At 39.8% G+C, this 20,636-nt stretch overlaps 1 long non-coding RNA gene across 2 annotated transcripts in view; it reads right to left on the bottom strand.

Moving 5' to 3' along the window:
• LOC138146794 (uncharacterized) overlaps positions 1-20,636 on the bottom strand; it is a 30,485-nt gene continuing 9,849 nt past the window's right edge. Inside the window, exons 4-5 of one of the 2 annotated variants that reach the window (XR_011164600.1) lie at positions 19,965-20,057; positions 1-358 (exon numbers count right to left, since the gene is read on the bottom strand). This is a non-coding gene — a long non-coding RNA (uncharacterized lncRNA). The remainder of the gene's footprint in view (positions 359-19,964; positions 20,058-20,636) is intronic. The other variant, XR_011164601.1, reaches the window with a different exon arrangement.

Below are 20,636 nucleotides of genomic sequence, written 5' to 3'. Positions count from 1 at the left end.
TTTCTTACATAAAGTGCATTTATTATATAAGATATATTTCAACAGTGTCTGAGAGAGTCTCAGAAAGGGGGAAATTGAAGAGTTATTGCAAAAGTTTGCGAACCCTGGGGCTTAAGAAATTATGACTGGAGCCATATGAGAAGTCTGAGTTTTATTCCACTGCCCTGAAAATGTCTGTGATGCCAGAGTCCCAGGGCAGGGTGTCCTGTTTCCATTTTTCTTTCTTGGCCTCCATGAAGTAGACTTAACCAGGGGACAGAGGCAAACACCAGGTGTAGTTTGAGTCTTGGCTCTGCAACTTCCTGTCTGTGTAGCCTTGGGGGAGTGATTTAGCTTCTCTTAATCTTGGATTATTTATCTGTAAAAGGAGATAAAAGTTATGCATCTAGCTCACCAGGTTGCTTTACATCAAATCGCCTATGCAAAGTATGATATAAATGTTAGCTATAATTATGACTATTTTTCTAGACCCCTAGAGAAATATCTCTTCCCCTCTGTTGAAATCCTGGCTTCTTCTGGATAACACAGCTTTTTTCTGGCTTCCTTGTCTGTAAAATGAGGAGATGGACTGAAGGGGAAATTCTATTCTGGATCTGATTTTTACAAATAGAGAAGAACTACTTCCTGAAGAGGAAATGATGGAAACCCTGAGGTGAAGTGGCCACTCCATCCTAGTCTATGGTGGACCAGAGGCACAGTCTGAAATATACCCTTGCCTTTGAGAATGAGATGCCAATGGAATCAGAGAAAACATAGTCAGAGCCCATGGACTAGAATGCTTTGCAGAAAGTTGACTGAGGAGGGAAATGGGCTCAAGAATGAAATTCTGAAGATTCAAAAGAAAACAGTGCCAAAGAGAAGAAAAATTGGGACTTGTCTGAGATCAACAAAATGCACAGGGAATTCACAAACCAAAACCAAAAACAAAAGAAATGTATAGTAGAAGCAAAGTAAGCTAATAGAAAATTCCTAAATGAGTGTGTCCCAGTCTTTTAAAAGTAATGTCAGAAATATTAACACTCAGGATGAGCTGAGGATGGTGCAGGAAGATAAGATCAACAAAAGGGCTTTTTAGTTGTAGTGAGAGAAAAAGGAGGATCGCAGAGGGGATAGAATCTTTGCTGGGGCACCTTGGTGGTGCGATGGGTTGAACATTGCGCTTTGAGTCAGGAAGACCTGAATTCAAATCTGGCCTCAGACACTTACTAGCCAAGTCACTCAGCCTCTGTTTGTTTTGAGTTTCTCATCTGCAAAATGGGGGCAATAATCCTGCCTGGCTCCCAGAGTAATGAGAGGACCAAATGAGATAATACTAAAGGGCTTAGCATAGTGCCTGACTCATAGTAAGCACTTTATAAATGTTAGTTGTTATAATTATTATCATTATTTATGATACTTAGGTGGTACAGTGGATAGAGCACAAGGCCTAGAATCAGGAAGACTCACCTTCCTGAGCTCAAATCTAGCCTTAGGTACTTACTAGCTGTGTGACCCTGGGCAAGTCACTTCACTCTGCCTCAGTTCCCCCACCTTTTAAAAGAATTGGAGAAGGAAATGGCAAACTGCACCATTATCTTTGCTAAGAAAACCCCAAATGGGGTCATGAAGAGTCAGACATGACCGAAAAGATTGAACAACCACAACAATTATTATCATTATTAAAGTAGTAGGTTAGAGAAATGCTATGGATGTGATTTACCACTCTTTTAGCAAAGTTTTTGATAAAGTATCTAAGACTATTCTGATGGAGAAGATGGAGAGGTATAGATTAGATGATAATGCAATCAAATGGATTCTGGTTGGACTCCAAGGAATTGTTAATGGCTTGGCGTCACAATAACAGGAGGTCCCTGCTGAAGTACTCCAGGGATCTATACTTGGCCCTATTCTATTTAGTCTTATTATTAATCATTTGACTAAAGGTATAGATGGGATCCTCATCACACTTGTAGATGACAACAAGCAGAGTCAGAATTCAAAAGAATCTTGTCAGGTTAGAACATTGGGCTGAACCTAATACTCTGAGATTAAATGGGGAGACCTACTGAATACAATTTAATGTCATGTAACTATAAATGTAAGTCTTACATTTGGGTCCCAAAAAACTCAACTCACAAGTATGGTATGGGAAGGCGTGGTCAGACAGCAGTTGTTTTAGAAAAGGCCTGTGGTCCGGTGGACTGAGAGTTCCAGGAGTCATCAATGTGATGTGATGGGAAAAAAAATGAATGTGATCATGGACTGCAATAGGAAGGGCATGGCTTCCTGGAATAGGGAGATTCTAGTCCTACTGTGCCCTGGCCTTATCAGGTCTCATCTGGAATATTGTGTTCCAGGCCCCATGACTGAAGGAGGACATTAGCAAACTGGAGGCAAGTAGGATGATGAAGGGGCTTGAGACATGACATATGAGGTTTGGTTGAAGGAACTGGACTATCTAAGCTGGAGAACAGGAATGCTGATGGGGGGTGGGGGAGCTGGGAGCCATGACAGCTGTCTTCAGGAATCTGAAGGGCTGTGATATGGAAGAGGGATTAGATTTATTTTATAATGGGTGGAAGTTGCCAAGATTCTAATTTAGATTTTATGTCAGGAAAAACTTTCTCCTCTCCCCCCTCACCCCACATTATTTATTTTATTTTTAATTTATGGAATAAAACATGCATTTTAATAGCATACTATAATAAAAAAAGATAAAACTGCAAATCTAGGGATGGCTAGGTGGTGCAGTGAATAGAGCACCAGCCCTGGAGTCAGGAGGACCTAAATTCAAATCCAGCCTCAGACACTTAACACAAAAAAGCTAGCCATGTGACCTTGGGCAAGTCACTTAACCCCAATTACCCTCCCCCCCCCAAAAGAAACTGCAAATCTATTATGTACAACTTGCTATTCCTTTTCAATATATAATAAAGTTATAATGTAAATTTTTTATTTCTTTTTTTCTTCCCTCCTTCTGTCACCCTAGCAATGGCTCCCATTGGATACAAACTGGTGTGTGTGTATAAAATTATTCTATACTTGTATGAAGTCATGGAAGAGCAAAATGAGCAGAACTAAAGAAAAACTTTCTAAAGATGATTACCGTCCACAAGTGCAATGGGCTGCCCAAGAGGTGGTGGCGTTCTCTGCCTTGGAAGTCTTCAAGCCAAGGCTGTAATCACTTGTGTCACGTATTATAAAGGGGATTCTTCTAGTAAATAGGTTGGACTGTGGAGGTCCCTTCTGATTTCCAAATTTTGTGAGCGTGTTTCTGATGCCCCTGTAAAGCTTTTCAGTCCTAAATACATGAGTTTATGATATACTCCTTGACGCAAATACCTGGTAGTTGACAATTATGAAAAAATGTAACTGATTCTGCTCAGAAAGATCAGTGCCATAGGAAAGGGCATACAAGGAAGTTATCTGTTAAAAGACTGAAGGCTGGAGTAACCACAAATTCATGGCATATGAAGAAATAAAGGGTGGGCCAGGTATGTTGGTATTACTCTTGGTCCTTCCCTTGAAAAACTCGCTATAAAGGAAACAAAACTCTACAAGTGGGAACCACATCAATACCCCTAAAACATACCTCACATGGAGGGAGGGAGAGTTATACTTAAAGCAGGAATTCCTGCTTCCAAACACGTGAGAACACAACAAAATGAAGTGACCTTAGACAAGAGGGAACAGCATGTATATAGGAAGGAGGGGAAGGGGAAGGGAACACGTCTGATAGATGTTCTGGTGGAAGAGAGTTGGCTGATGGCAATGTTTCCTCCAGAGGACATCAGCACCTACCCTATGCACACATGTTCATGGCATAGGGGAACTGGCATCTTAACATTACGTAGGATTATAGAATTGTAACTGAAAGGGGCCTCAAAGGTCATTTAGTTCAAACTCCTCATTTTGCAGATGAATAAATGGAGATACAGGCAGCAAGGTGGTGAAGTTGATAGAGCACTGGGCCTGGAGTCATGAAGACTTGAGTTCAATACCAGCCTCAGACATTTACTACTAGTGTGACCCTGCACAAGTCACTTAACCCTGTTTGCTTCAGTGTCCCCATCTGTAAAATGAGCTGAAGAAGGAAATTGCAAACCACTCCACTATCTTTATGAAGAACACCTCAAATGGGGTCATGAAGAGTTGGACACAACTGAAAAATGACTGAACACCCCCAAATTTGTCCTATATTTCCAGCAAGGAGCCATATTAAGGAGATTGATCAAGGGAACCCTTGATACATTTGATGAGACTCCCCCATCCTCAATCATCTTGATGAAATGGAAAGTTGTGGACTTTTGTGAGATGGGATCCTTTCATGTAGGTGGAGATTTGTTCAAGCACTTTGCTGTGAAAATGCAGGAAAGTCCTGCATTTGGGTACCAGTGAACATAGCTTCTTTCAAGATAATTGGTGACTGAGAGTCAGAGAGGTTGGATTCTTGTCCTAAGAATTGCCCTTTCCCTTTAGTCTATTAGAGCAAGTAGACAGGAAACCTTTCCTAACCCCTCTTAATTCTTGTGCTTTACCTCTTTTAATAAAGATAAATCATAAATCATTAGCATTCCTATATATTGCCAACAGGATCCTGCAGGAAGATATAGCTAGTGATACCCCAATTAAAATAACTCTAGACAATATAATATACCTGGGAATACACCTACCAAAGCAAAACCAGGGTCAATATGAACAAAATCAAAATAAAAAACTTTGTATACAAATAAAATCAGATTTAAATAAATGGAGAAATATTAATTGTTCATGGGTAGGCAGGGTTAATATAATAAAAATGACAATTTAATCTAAATTTATCTATAGACTCAATGCCATCTCAATTAAATGACCAAAAATTATTTTTTGGAGCTAGAAAAATAATAACAAAATTCATTTGGAAAAAAGAGATCAAGAATATCAAAGGAACTAATGGAAAAAATGTAAAGGAAGGAGAGTTAGCAGTAATAGATCTTAAACTATATTTTAAGTCAGTAATTACCAAAGCTATCTGGTACTAAGAAATAGAAAGGCAGATGGGAACAGAGTAGACATACAATCCATAGCAGCAAGTGAATATGGTTACAAAGCGTTTGACAAATGTAAAGACTTACGTTCTGGGGATAAGAATTCATTATTTGGTAAAAATTGTTAGGAAAGCTGGGAAGCAGTCTGGCAGAAATTGGGTATAGATCAGTATCTTACACCATTTACCAAGATAAGGTCAAAATGGATATATTACCTAGATATAAAGGGAGATATTACAAGAAAATTAGAAGAACATGGGACATATTACCTGTCAGACTTATGGATAGGTGAGCAATTTATGAACGAACAGGAGATAGTGTTGTGAGATGTAAAATGGGTAATTTTATTACATTAAATTAAAAAGATTATGTACAAATAAAAAAAAAATGTAGCCAAGATCAGAAGGAAACCAGAAAACTGGGGAAAAAAATTTATGGACAGTTCCTCAGATAAAGGTCTCATATTTCAAATATATTAAAAACTTTGTCAAATCTATAAGAATGTGAGTTATTCCCCAATTGATGAATGGTCAAAATTTATGAACAGGCGATTTTATTATTTTTTAATTTATTATTATTGTTATTATTTTTAAAGCAATTGGGGTTAAGTAACTTGCTCAAGGTTACACGGCCAGTTATTTTGTGTGGGTGCCAAGTATCTGAGGCCGGAACCAATACCAGGTCTCCCAACGCTGGGGCTGGCGCTCTTACTCACTGCACCACCTGGCCACCCCTACAGGTGGTTTTCTGATGGAGAAGTTTAAACAATTTATAGGCATATGAAAAATGTTCTAAATAATTATTAATTAGAGAAATGCAAATTAAAACAACCTTGAGATATCATTTTGCACTTCAAAGATTGGCTAAAATGATAGAAGGGATCTGGTCTCAGACATTTAACATGTACTAGCTGTGTGACCTTGGGCAAGCCACTTAACCCCAATTGCCCTGCCGTCCCCCCTCCAAAAAAGCATAAAATAAAATAAAATGATAGAAGGGGAAAATGACAAATGTTGGAGGGGATGTTGAAAAATTGGAACCTTAATTCATTGTTGGTGGATCTGTGAGCTGTTCCAACCATTTTAGAGAGAGATTTGGATTTATGCCCAAAGAATTATTAAACTGCCTATACCTTTTGACTCAGCAATATCACTATTAGGTCTGTTTCTCAAGATTATTAGGGAAAATGGAAGAGAATTTACATGTTCTAAAATATTTAGAGCAGCTCTCTTTATAATGGCAAAGAACTGGAAATTGCAACGATGCCCATCAATTGGGGAATGGCTAAACAAATTGTGCTATATGTTAATGATGTTAAATATGTTAATTACTCTGCTATAAGAGAAGATGAGCTCGATGATTTTAGAAAAGCATGGAGAGACCTTGTAGCAGCAAGCACCCCAGTGTCCCCAGGGTGCCTGCTCACACAGGTTCTTGGATCTGCTTTGTTAAAGGAAAGCAACTCAAAATGGGTTAACAAGCTTACTTTAATCAGTCAGACATATATCGTTTACCTTGTTCAGGGGAAAAAGGTCAGCACCCCAAACTTCAAAATATACAGACAGAATTATCAAGACATTAACAGATCAAGTAGACAGCTTTCCAAACTGTCCAACCTTTACATCCATACCCAGTCAACATCTGGGTTTCCACATCTGGGTTTTTCAAAGCCGGGGGACTCTCAACAACAGCTTCCCAGAATTCAGATCAAATCACAGAACACTTCTCAAAGTGTGCCCCAAAACAAAGCTACACATCAGGGCTTATATAGCCTTCTCCTGGCTCAGAGAATGTAACAACCTTATTGACTCACTGGCCAATCAAGAAATATCTACTGAAAAACAAGCCTCCCTCCCCAGGCTTCAGGTGCATTTTAGCCTAGGGGCAGGGAAGATCTTCCAAATTTGCATTCCCATTACAGACCTCCACAAAATAATGAGGAGTGAAACAAGAAGAATCAAGAGAACATCATACACAGTAACAGTAGTATTGTTTTAAGAATAATTTTAAGCAACAAGCCATTCTGACTATTATAAATACCCAGATTAACCTCCAAGATCCTATGAAGGAAGATTCTGTTTAAATACAGAAAGGAATATTGCTGTGGTGTAAGAAATGATGAGCTGGTTGATTTAGAAAAATGTGGAAAGATCTGGACTTACAAAGGAAGATGCTATCCACCTTCAGAAAAACAGATGATAGGAGGAAATAATCATAGTACAATCTTACATATATGTGTAATTTTATAGATTTCTATGTATATGTACACATACCCATGCTTAATTGTAGCCCTCTTTACGGTAGGGGGGAGGGGAAAATAAAGTAAAAAGTACATAGCAGAGAACAAAAGAAAACCAGAAAGAAAGAAAGAAAAGCTGGGCAGCTAGGAAAACAATGTGTAGTATTTATTATATAGGTTTTCTTGACTTGGAAATTTATTGTTTTGTATTGAATGGTCTGCTGTATAGATGGCAATGTTTTTTTTTCTTTTTTCATTTTGTATTTAAGTGTAAAATTAAAAAAAAATTTAAAAGTATTTCCTATTTATCCTGTATATAATTAACTTTGTACAAATTTGTTTGCATGTTGTCTCCCCTGTTAGATTTCTCTTCCTTAAGGGAAGAGAAGCTTTTGTTCTTTCTGTATCCCCAACACTTAGCACAGTGCCTGGAAAATAGTAGGCCCTTAATAAATGTGTATTGGTTGATTGAAATGGCTTAGTCCCTTTCCTTTCTCTCCCTTGGACTTGTAGGCTGGAGTACAACAAAGAACCGAAAATTGTTAACGTGCTGGAGAGGCACATAGAAAGCTATCTGTGCCTGGCCCAGTGGTCTTCGGTTCATGGTGACCTTCTCCCTTTTATCTTGCTTCTTTTTCTGAGCACAGGTTTCAGGTTAAAGTTACTGAAAATTACCCTTCCTGGCCCTGGGGGTTACCTCATTAGTTATACTGAATTTGAGGGTTAGTAAGTTATTCAGTAGGACATCCTAGACAGAGATTTCCTCAATGGTCTGGTCCTTGGAGAAGGAAGATATTTACCCTGAGGCTAAAGGGCTAAAATCATGCCACCGGGCCTCAGTAGATCTGGCACTCGATAACTCTCTGTGCTATTGCTGTTTCAGCACAAGTCAAGGTGAATGGAGAATACTATTTAGCCACCTCAAAAATGCCTTCACATTCTGGAAGCTATCTGGTAGATTGTTTTAATACTTTATGTCTCTGTGTGTATTCATAAGATCCTGTGAGTCTTACAAAGTTAGGTGATATAAAAGCTCTCCCATATTTGATACCTGTATTGTAATTGGGTGCCTGTTTGGGAGTTGGAGACGATGTTCCCCAACTTTGGCGAAGCAAACACAAGCTACTTTGAGGAGGGAGAGAAGACCAAATCTCTGATTTCCTTCATCCATTTATGGAACTTTTCTCTGTGCCTCAGTTTTCCCACATATGGAAAATAAAAGTCTTGGACTTGATAACTTCTACGGTACCTTCTGGCTCTAAATTTATGATCCGAATTTCCTGGTAAGGAAAATTCCTCCACATTCCTCCAAAAGCAAACCAATGCCTTTGCTATAAATGGAGGTCTTAAATAATTGCTTGGGCAGCACTGATTTGCCCAGAATGATGTAGATAGAATATGTCAGAGATGGGATTTAATTCTAGGGCTTCTTGACACATAGTCTGGTCCCCTACCTGGTACACCACAGCCCTATCAGAAGCTACACTTTGAGTATTCTCTAGAAATTTTCTTGGAGAATTTGAGGGGCAAGATTCAAAAAGAGAAATGGATGGTTTGCAGTCATTCACCTGAAATTGACAGAAGTCCAAGTGAACCCAGAAGGTATAGGGAGTGCCTGGGCCTTGAGTCACAGAACTATTCAGTTGATCTGTCAATAAACATTTATTGAAGCTTACCATGTGCCAGGTATTATGCTAAACACTGGGGTTGCAAAGAAAGGCAAAAGGCTATCTCTGCTCTTACAGATCTCACAGTTTAATGGGGGGAGAAAATATACAAATAACTATGTACAGAGAAGGTGAATTGGAGATAACAGAGGGAGGCTCTAGGATTATAGATTAAGACCTGGGATCTTGTCTAGTGGTTCTTAAACATTTTGTTCTCAGGTTCCACAATTAAAATTTACTAAAGATTCCCTTAAAGAGATGTGTTCCTGGTGGGTCATAGCTATTGAATTCTGCCACGAGGGAGACTAAAGCATCTAAGTATTATCAAAATAGTTTTGACCTCTCAGACTCCCTGAAAGGGTGTTGGGGAACCTCAGGAGTCCTTGGTCCACACTGAGGACTGCTGTTCTAGGCCAATCCCCTCATTTTAAAAATGATAAAATTCTGAGTGGCTTGTCCAAGATGACAAGGGAGTAAATGAGCTTGTAATGCAGGTCCCCTTTCTCTGTCTGAATGGCTCTTGCAAACTTCTGTTGGACATCTGTAGGTCAGAGGCTCTCCCCAATAAGCCCTTGGTTTCTACATCCCCAGGATTGGCTCATGCCTTTTCAGTGATTTGCTAAGTGATGTAAGGCCAGTAACTTCCCTTTTGTCTCTCTGGGTTCCTTCTTTGTCTGATATAAACAAGAGTAAAAATGAATATGGTATTTCTAAGAGGCATTAGGGACTAGGGGAAAGAGTGTGGAGTCCAGAGATAGAACACTTGGGTTTGTGCCTCAGTATCTGTAACATTTACTAGCTGGATGACAGTGGGCAAATCACATATAATATTTAGATCTATAAGGGTCCTTAGAGACCCTCTATTTCTCTATGTCTCAGGTCTTCTTTTTTAGCATAAAAAATGATTAATGAAACTTACTGAGCAGTTAGGTGGTACAACAGATAGAGTGCCAAGTCTGGAGTCAGGAAGACTCATGTTCCTGAGTTCAAATCTGGCCTCAGACACTTACTAGCTGTGTGACCCTGGGCAAGCCACTTAACCCTGTTTGCCTCAGTTTCCTTATCTGTAAAATGAACTGGGGGAGGAAATGGCAACCCTCTCCAGTATGTTTGCAAAAAAAAAAATAACCAAAAGGTATCACAGAGAGTTGGAAATGACTGAAAACAACTAAACAACAGTGATACTTAAAGTTCCTACCTTACCAGGTAGTTTTGAGAAAAAATATTTTTCAACCTTAAAGCTCTATATCACCGTTAATGTACCTGGTCCAGTCTGGTCTTGTATGATAAACAGGGTCAAGCCCGGCTAGTAACTTGGTTGGGAGATCATCTGAGAAATCTGGGTGATTTATAGAGAGAGAGTTTGGCCTAATATGAAGAGTGCTGACCTCAGAGTCAGGCACATCTGGGGTCAAGTCCCATCTCTGACAAATTCTGTGTGATCCTGGACAAGTCACAATCCCTTAGTGAGCCAGACAACTCCCCCAGACTAAGCTGTAAAGAAGGTGCTATCTATGATCTGTACTGTACAGAAGGGGGTTTCTTACCTCAAGTTCCCTACACCAGTGAAACCACAGATCTACTTTCCCTTTCATCCCCACCCACTGAGTATTACAGTGGAAATATCCTTGATCTTGGGGTCAGAATTCTAAAGTATTTTGGACTCCTTAGAGAAGGGAACTGTTTGTCCCAACAGACTAAATCTGTACAGTGACTCAGCCCCCTCTTCCCAGTATCATTTCATTTTTTATCTAGGAGTGTTTTGTATGTATTGGATACTGAATAAATGCTTGTTGATTAACTGAACATTCATTAAGTAGCTGCTCTGTGCTGGCCTCCACTAATAATGAATGTCGCATGGCACGGAGGTGACTCTGGGTTCTCAAAGGCTGTGTTACTGGAGCAAAACAGAGTGGGTCCTACTAAGCTGGGAAGGTTTTAAGGATGGCCTGGGACACCTTGTGTGTTGGTTACTGAGGACCAGCCTAGAGCTAATTAAATGCAGAGAGGATTCACCATACCAGGTGAATGGAATTGTTAGCCTCATGGGGGTGATGGAGAGAGCACCTGGGTTTGAATTTTGCCTCAGATACTTACTGACTGTGTGATAATGGACCAGTTCCTTAATCTTTCTGAGCCTCAGTTTCCTCATCTGTACAATGGGAATGCGAAATCTGTATAAATTCCCTTAAAAAATGACTCAACAAAAAAAGTTGTTGTTGGTCAGTCTTGTCTGATTCTCTGTAACCCCATTTGGAGTTTTCTCGGAAAAGATGCTGGAGTAGTTTGTTGTTTCCTTCCCCAGCTCATTTTACAGATAATAAAAATGAGGCAAACAGGGTTAAGTACTTGCCCAGGGTCACGCAGCTAGTGCTTGAGGCAGGATTTGAACTCAGGTCTTCCTAAGTCCAGACCCAGCACTCTATCTATTGTACCACCTAGCTGCCCTAATAATAATAGCAATAGTTTGCATTTATATAGTTCTTTGAAGTTTGCAAAACATGCTACAAACATTATCTTGTTTGATCATAGCAACTCTGGGAGTCAGGAGCAATGATTATGCCCCTCTTGCAGATGAGGAAGCTTGAGGCCAACAGAAGTTAAAGGATTTGCCTGGAGTCACATAATCATTAAGTACTGGACAAGATGTGAAGTTGGGTCTTCCACATTATAAGTCCTGTGCTCTATGGAGGCCATCTCCTGTTGTCCTGATCGATATATAGCCACTGGACCCAGATGGCTCCGGAAGAGAAAGTGAGGCTGGTGACTTTGCACAGCCCTCCCTCACTTAAATCTAATTAATTTACAAGTCATGGCATCAACTTCCTGATGTCATGGTCCTCTGGGATAATGAAGGGCAAACAGCAACCACCACCTGCTCTAATTCCTTACGAAGAGCACTTTCCTCACAACAACCCTAAAAAACAGTGCAAATAGTATTTGGTCCATTTTATAGATGAGGAAACTGAAGTGTAGAAAGGTTAAGTGACTTGAACACAGATTTTAAGTGAGGGGTCAGAGGTGGGATTCAAACCCAGACAGATCTAGAACCAAGATCATAGATGATAGATCTAGAACTGTTAAGGTCATCCATTCCAACCCTGTCATTTTACAGATGAAGAAATGGTGACTCAGAGACTTGAGATGACTTATCCAAAGTCACCATAGTAGTAAGTGGCAGAGTCAGGATTTGAACTCGGGTCCTATGACTCCAAGATCAGGGATATTTCCACTGTACCACATTCTTTGGATTCCCAGGCTGCTGTTCTTCCCTTTATACCAAGATGCTTCTTGTATAAGGTCCTGATCAGTTCTATAATGATGAATGAGGCACAGGCCCTGCCCTCAAGGTACTTACAAGGTCTCTGGTAGCTGAGGCTGCCAAATAATCAGTGATGTGTTACCCTAGCTCCTATTAAATTGTCAGTGTGAGCATTTATGCCTTAGAAATCAGCAAATGCTGCAAATCAAGGCTTAATGTACTGTTTTGTTCACTGTCTAGACTTAAAGTGATAGGAAAAAAAGTGTTTATGATGTAGCTTAAACCTAAAAACGTTTCATGGATACATTCTCCCCCCCCCCCAAAGATCCAGTCGTTCTTGATTTACCAGTAAACCCTGGATCAATGAGGTGTCATTGAGTTTGAAATGTCTTACTGAGAGCCAAATAAAATTTTCTTTCTCTCTCCTTTCCTCTTTTAGAATAAAAGACTTAAAAAGGAAACTTTTATGATAAATGAAAATGAAACATGCATTAACTTGGGAGCAGGCTTTGTGTAATGCAGTTAGAGCCATGGGGTGGGAAAGGAAAGGGAACCCCTGGCGGCACATCTGGGCATCAGGGCAGAGGTGACCACAATGTGCATGAGGTCAAGCTATCAGTAGCCTGATAAGAAGTTAGTCTTGGAGAAAGGCTTGAATATTAGAGCTGCAAGGGAGTTCACAGAATATACAGTGAGGGTTGGGATGCTTTCACCTTTCTACTGTCTTTGAAGTAATGAGGAAAAGAAATGCAGTTTTCCTTTCCACATCTCCAGGTTGGGGATGCAGCATGTCTGTGATCTGGAAGATCTGTGTAAGATCGTTTGGTCTTCCCTTTGTACCAGAGAAGAAATCAGAATTTTTTTCTTTTTTGGGGTGTTTACAGTACTTTATTGTAAAATTTGGGTGAAGTATTTGGTCATAGGCTCTGTGTTGTCTGCTGGCCTTCATGTGTTGTCTGTGGCTTCTGAAAAAAACTTCCCCTAAAATTCCCATTTAACTTCTTATGCTGACCTTTGATATATGAAAACTGTGATGGGGAAAGTCAGATGTGGAAAGGATAACTGTAGCATGCCTACCTCAACTTGTCAGAGTGACAGGTAAGGTTCCGAGCTGGGAGACACAATAGAGGTTATCCCATTGGAGCATGGCTTTAGGAGTTTGCACCTCTTTCTGAAAGACATGAACAGGGAGCTCCAGACACTATTCACCCCAATGCATCCCTGTGTGTACCTCTTGTGACCCCCCCTCCTTTTAGAGGAAAGAGGATTTGTCACTGAGTCTCAAGGATCTGCTGACTCAATGGCCCAAAAAGAGAGTGACTTTGCCCTGTTGTGTTCTCTCTTACTATTTGTGCAGATTGTGGGGACTCTGGGGGCTTCTCTCTTGGGCTTTCAAGGGTTTCCCCCTCTTTTGTCTTCTCTGCCCCCTCCCCACCCTGCTTTCCATTTTTTTTTTTTGCTTTTTGGAGGGGGGGAAGGAAGGTCAATTGGGGTTTTGACTTGCCCAAGGTCACATGGTTAGTTAAGTGATAAATGTCTGAAGTCAAATTTGAACTCAGGTGCTCCTGACTCCAGGGCAAGGGCTCTATTCACTGCACCATCTAGCCGCCCCACTGCCTTCCATCTTGACCTCTCAAACATGGTAGCAGGATCATATGTGCCGTCTAAGTGACCTTGATGGACCCTGGATACCTCTTTTTATACCTTTTCCTGAGCACAGGTGAAAAATTGTTGACCCTGAGAAGCATTTCTGAGACCTATGGCTACCTTAGGAGTTTTGGAGTTCTGGAGTTCCTCAGTTGAAGGAACCCCAACAGGTAACAGATGTTTTTCCACATCTATACTTCATTTGGAGATGATGCTCAAACTAGGCCCTGGTTTACTAAAAAGTATAGACTCTGCAAAAGCTGTTCACACAGTACAGTACTCTGGTGAAAATGCTAAGTAGTCCTACTAAGTATTCCATGTCTTAATATTTTAAATATCAACCTTTCTGGAAAGTATAAGAGAAATTATGGTATATTGCCTCATACTTTAAAGCTTTGTCAATGTGAGTTGATCATTTCTTTTGTGTGAAGGAGGCAGCTGTTCCAAGTCTGATCTACACGACATATTGAATTTTCCCTCCCTATTCCTTTTGGAGAGGCCCTAAACATAAGCCAAAGTTAAATTTTGTTTATGTTTTCCCAAAGCTTTATTCTGGAGGAGGGACAATGTTGAGCCAAACAGTGAGAAAGAATCTAAGCCCTCTTTCTAGAGGCTTGCATTGACTGAACTTAGAGAGGGAATTTTCTCAGCAGAAGTTCCCTAAAGCAATGAAACCACAAGCCTGTCTGCCTCCCCTCCACCTTCTTCAAGTGCTATAGAAATATGAGCTGTGATTGTAATTAATTAATTAAAGTGCTTTAAACTTCTTAGAGGAAGAAGCTGTGTGTCTCAAATCTACATCTTTATCATGAGTCAGCTAGGGCTTCACCCCTATTTTAAATTTTGCATATATAATGTATGTATATGTAGCTATAAATAAGTATACATATATGTAAAAATATATATATGTTGTTGGGGAACCTAAGAAGCTGCCTGAAGGAAATTTTAATCAAAGACCTTATTGCACTGTCTCCCAGTCTTCATGTGGCAAAAAGATGAGATTTGCCTTATCTGAGAAACTGGTGATAAGGTGTTGGAAAGACCAGGAGAAATCAATCAAGCAATCAGTAAACAGTAAGTGCTGTGCTAAGGATTGGGCTGTACAAAGAGAGACAAAAGACAGTCCCTGCCCTCAAGGAGCTTACAATCTAAGGGCTGGAAGATAAGGAGAGAAAGAATTAAGAAATTGCTTTTCACACTTTAGGGATTAGTAAGAAACAGTGGACCAAGAGAAGACTTTTGGGAAACAGGGTCTGAGGAACCCTCAAATTTGGCAGTGTGACTGCAGATTGAGAAAACACTGGGGGATCAATGTTTGCTCTTTCAAGGGTTTCTTTTTATTTTGCTTCTTATGTCAACATAACGTTATTCTGCAATATGGCGAAGTGTATGTTTGTGAACAGACAACTGGTCTCAGGATTCTGGGGGTACCATGAATTTATTTTCCCACTTTTCCTGAGTAGAAGGATTACAAATTTTTCATGTTATGAGACAGTCTCAGGCATAGAATACAGACCTGGAAAGGATCTTAAAAGAAAGAATATTAATAGGATGTAACAGAGGGAAGGGACCTTGTGATTTAAAAAAAATTGATCTTTCCATCAATAACTACAAATGTTCAAATCAATAAATGAAAATAAAAAACGAAAGAAAAAATTGATTCTAAATTATTATAAATTTGCCCAAAACTTCTGTTATTTATAGTATATATATTTTTTAAAAGGTCACTAACAACATGCATATTAACTTTAACAAGGTTGTAGCAAACCCATTCTGTCTGTTTCTATGACTCCTCAATTTAATTTCAGGGTTTTGCTGATATTATTGTTGTCTTTATTAAAGAAGTTATATTCAGTATGTATATTTTTCTTTCCATCCTGGCTTCACTCTGCATAACATTATGTTAATTTTTTACCATGTTCTTTTATATGCTTCATATTCATTATTTCTTATGGCAAAAAATTCCATACCATTCATATTCCCTCTAATTTGTTTAGCCATTTTCCAAACATTGGACACATAGTTTGTAACCATTTTCCCCCCTATAGCAGATAATGTTGCTATACTTTTGCACAAACAGGGCTTTATTTTTCCTATCAATAACCTCCTTAGGGGTATTGTTCTAGTAATGGGATCATTGGGTCAAAATATATGAACATTTTTATGACATTATATAATTCCTAACTGCTTTCCAAGAAGATTGAATGAATTTGTAGGTCTACTAACAGTGCATTAGCATGCATATTTTTCCAAATCTGGACCAGTGTTGAATTTTATTATGTTTTACTTGTCCTTGATGTGTAAAAGGTGGCATCTCAGAGTTGTTTTGGTTTCTCTCATTTTTAGGAGTTTGGACTTTTTAAAGTTAATTTGTATTTTTTCCTAGAAATTCCTACTCATATCCTTTGACTCCTTGCTCAATAGCAAATGACTCCATACTATAATAAATATGTACCAATTCCTTTTAGATTTGAGTGATTTTATCATTTATTTTGGCCAATTTTTTTTTCTCTGTTTCTTTTTTATTTTGGTTACATTGCTTTTTTTTGCAAAAGACTTTTATTTTTAAGTAATCAAAATAACCTATTTCGCCTCATGAGTTCTGATTGATAGCTGCCACATAATGGGTTCTTAAGAAATATTTATTGACTAACCAGTACTGTATAGTCTTTGATAACTATTGCTTCATAGATTCATTTCAGATTTGGGTCTGAGCAATGAAAAATTATCTAAGGAACAAACTTCGTGGCCTGTGAACTACATACACTATTCTCTCACATGATTCCTGGCCATTCTGAGAACGAATTGTCTTCTATGAGATGGGGAATTTAAGGAACCACCTGAAAGAGGTGATAGTCTCCTGTGAAAAGGAGCTTAGGACTTAGGACGTGGAATGTTAGAATTGGAACGGACCTTAGAATGTAGAACGTCGGAGTTGGGAGGGACCTTTTGACTCGGAAGACAGAAAAGCGGAGCTGAAAGGTACAAAGACGATTGCAGCTGGAAGGGCCATGAGGACACAGACTGCTGGAGCGTCCCCTGACTCCTCTAGCTGGGAGTGACCTTCTGTCTCAGCCTTCACACAGTACTTTGCTCTATAACTTTCTCATTTCACACAGCACTCTTCCCATAATATTGTGTTTATAGCTATCTATCAACATTCGCTTTTGAGACTGCAAACTCCATGAGGGCAAGATCCTGTCTTACCTAAACATTAGATGTCCCCCCCCCAAGACCTAAAACAGTGCTTTGTGCATGTTAGTGTTGGGTATTGTTTGTGTGTGTGTCGTACATATGTAAATGGCATATATGTGTGTGCATATATATCCATATCCATATCTGTATCTATATCTATCTGACAACTAGATGGCACAGTGGACTGAGTGCCAGTCAGGAAGACTTATCTCCATGAGTTCAAATCTGACTTCAGACACTTAATAGCTGTGGGATCATGGGCAAGTCACTTTACCCTGTTTTCCTTAGTTTCCTCATCTAAAAATGAGCTGGAGAAGAAAATGGCAAGTATCTTTTCCAAGATAACCCAAATGGGGTCACAAAGAGTCAGATATGACTGAACAGTAGCATATATGTATATCACACATACACCAGACAACATAACATGCAACACACATGTATATCACACAATATACATCACACACATCACATGTGTATGTATTCACACACATATATACATTTGCACACAGCAAACACACATATGTTATAATACATGCATGCATGTGTATATCACACAATGTGCATATATAACACCAACACAATATTCACAGCATCAATGGCAACTATGAATATACCAGTATAGTTCTGAATCATAAAATATAACAGATTTTCCACATAGAAGACAGAAGCAAAACATTTATTCAGACATCAGAATCCCAAACCGGAAAACCAAATTCATCATAGCAACAAAGAAATCTATACACAATAACACTGCAGAGAACAACATCATCCTAAAGCCTTTCCACAAATACTCACAAGCCTATTTGACTTCTTGCCTGTGTCCTCTCTCCTCCCTCTGTTCTAACTGCTTTGGGTCCCAGTTTCCTTTGGCCTCTGCTCCACCTTTCAGCAAATTCCTCCCACCACGGGCCCCATATGATTACTTTTGGCCTATTAAAGGTCAGGGAAGATTTTCAAATTCTGTTACCATTATAGTATATTATAGACATACATGAATATATTATGTATAACTATATACACATATGTAAATTATATATACATATACCCATACATGTAGGTTTAAATGTATTTTAAAGTAGCTGGGTCAGTCTTGGCTTTGCATAAAGATTGAAAATTTTGTTAGTATGGTTAGGGTAGTTGTGGAGAGGATTCCTGTGTGAGGTATGTTAGAATAAATGGCCTCAAAAGCTCCTCCCAGCACTGACCCCGATAAAGTATCAAAGACTACTGGGAGATGGTGCTCTGCATTTGATGTGGGCCCTCTGAGTATTTGTCTTGACATTTGGGCCAGTTAACATTGCATTGACATTTTAATATTTCATTTACAAAATTTTGACAAATCTTCTAGGTAACATACCTGGTGATAATCCCTGTGAGCCCAAGGTCTCTTGGAAAAAGTACAAGATTTCTGACCTAGTTCCTTACAATTCAATTAAACCTAACCAACATTTTTAAGGCTTCTATTATGTGAAAGACACTGCGCTGCACACTGGAGATGCAGACAAGAACAAATCAAGTCCTGCCCTCAAGTAGCTTACTTTCTATTAGGGAGTACAAACATACACAAGTAAATATAGGACAAAAAAATGAGATGGGAGGAAGCACTAACACCTTGGGGGGAGAATGGTTGAGGGAAAACTTTGTGGAGGAGAAAGTAGGTGAGCTGAGTCTTGGAGGAAGATAAGGATTCTTTTTTTTTTTTTTTTGCTTTTTTGGAGGGCAGTTGAGGTTAAATGACTTTCCCAAGGTCACACAGCTAGTTTTTTTGTGTGTGTATGTTAAGTGTCTGAGGCTAGATTTGAACTCAGGTCCTCCTGACTCCAGGGATGGTGCTCTATTCACTGTGCCACCTAGCCACCCCTACTGTGGCTTTTCTGAACAGTGACTTCCACCCTGACCTTGTCTCCATGTGAAAAACCTGTCTGGTCAGTAAGGAAATCCACCAAGTCAGAAAGGCCCAATTCCATGTAGGTGATGTGAGGTGACCAGGAAGCTGTAACAAGGGAGGCAGGGGCCAACCAAGTCTCAGGGACAGCTTTATTGACTTTTAGGAAAAACTAATACCTATTGTGGAAAGGGGGAACCCTGGTCCTATTCCACAGGTGATAAAGGTGTTCTAGGCATAGGGGCAACCTGTGCAATGCACAGAAATAGGAGATAGGGTACTGGGGGAACAGGAATCCATGACACAAAAGAAGATGAAGAACCCCTTATCTAGTCCAACCACTACATTTTAAAGAGGTAGAAGTTCTTTGGAAACACCAGAAAAATCAAGTGACTTGCTCAAGGCAACACAGTGGTAGGGCCAAGATTTGAACTCAGGTCCTGATTCTAAATTCAGTGTTCTTTCCATTATGACACAATCAGGTAATTTTAGCATGCTTTATCTGAAGGAACCTCTTCCCTTCTTAGGTGTTCATAAGTTACCCATTTAGTAGTATTTTCTAGAGTTTTGTCAGTGATCTATATTAAGGTCATGGTCTACATTTTCTGGGATTCACCAGTACTCTAGATGCTCAGTGAATGTTTTCTGGATTGACCAGACTTTTTGAGAACAGGGATTGTGGGATCATGGATTTAGGGCTACAAGAGACCTTAGAGGTCACCAAGTTCTGTTCTTTTATGCTGCAGATGAAGAACTGTAGAGGGCCCAAGATCCAATAAATGGTGTCAGGGCCCAGGTTCTTTGATGATGAATCCAGGTTCTTTCCCTTGTACTAGACTGTCCCTGTATGGTACTTGCTCACCTCCAGTCTTTCGATATACCTTCCATTGGGGTGCAAGGGGTGTTCAGGGAGGACTGGTACCTCTGGTGTGAAGGCCATTCAGCCATTTTTGGTGCCCACCTGTGGTTCCAAGAAGCTGTAGCATGTGCAGCAGCCGCACCCTGGCAAACTGTATCTGCAGATGGGTTAAACCAGGTTGAGGGCAACTGACCAGACACAAACCTGTTGGTGAGCTGGAGGCTGTCTACCCCAAGCATGTGAGGGCTTCTCCCAGTGGATTTGTTCCAGTGGCCATGAAGGTGGCTGAAGCAGACCCTGTGGAGAGCTTAGAGCTTGGTCAGATGTTGAAGACACCAAGGTTGTCCATTGCATCTCAGGGCCATTGCTAGTCCTCTTGATTTTTGTCCTGCTGCTGGAGTTTAATGTCTCAGGTATATCCTTCCTGACTCCAGGACTGATGTACTCTCCATTTAACTGCTTCATCAAGCTATTAAAACTTAAAATTGCACTAAGACTTTTGGGACACCTATAAGTAAATATCTCTTCCATCAGAACTCCTTGAGTATAGGATTTCTTTCACTTTTGTCTGTGCATACCCAGCCCCTCTGGGTAACTAAGTGGTGCAGTGGATAGAGCACTGGTCTGGGAATCAGGAAGACTCATCCTCATGAATTCAAATCTGGCCTTAGACACTTCCTGGTTGTCTGACTGGGTAAATCACTTAACACTATTTGCCTCAGTTCCCTCATCTATAAAATGAGATGGAGAAGGAAATGGCAAACCACTCCAGAAAACCCCAAATGGGGTCACAAAGAGTAGGATATGACTAAAACAACTCAAAAACAACCACCCAGTCCCTTACCCTATATTTGTTAGTTAGATAGCAAGCACGTA

Source organism: Petaurus breviceps, unplaced genomic scaffold (genome assembly GCF_028583685.1).
Source record: "Petaurus breviceps papuanus isolate PSGF00001 unplaced genomic scaffold, PetGlider_PUasm1.0 90775, whole genome shotgun sequence".
NCBI lineage: Eukaryota > Metazoa > Chordata > Mammalia > Diprotodontia > Petauridae > Petaurus > Petaurus breviceps.
The sequence above is the reverse complement of the archived record's forward strand: the minus strand, read 5'-3'. Positions and strand labels throughout refer to the sequence as shown.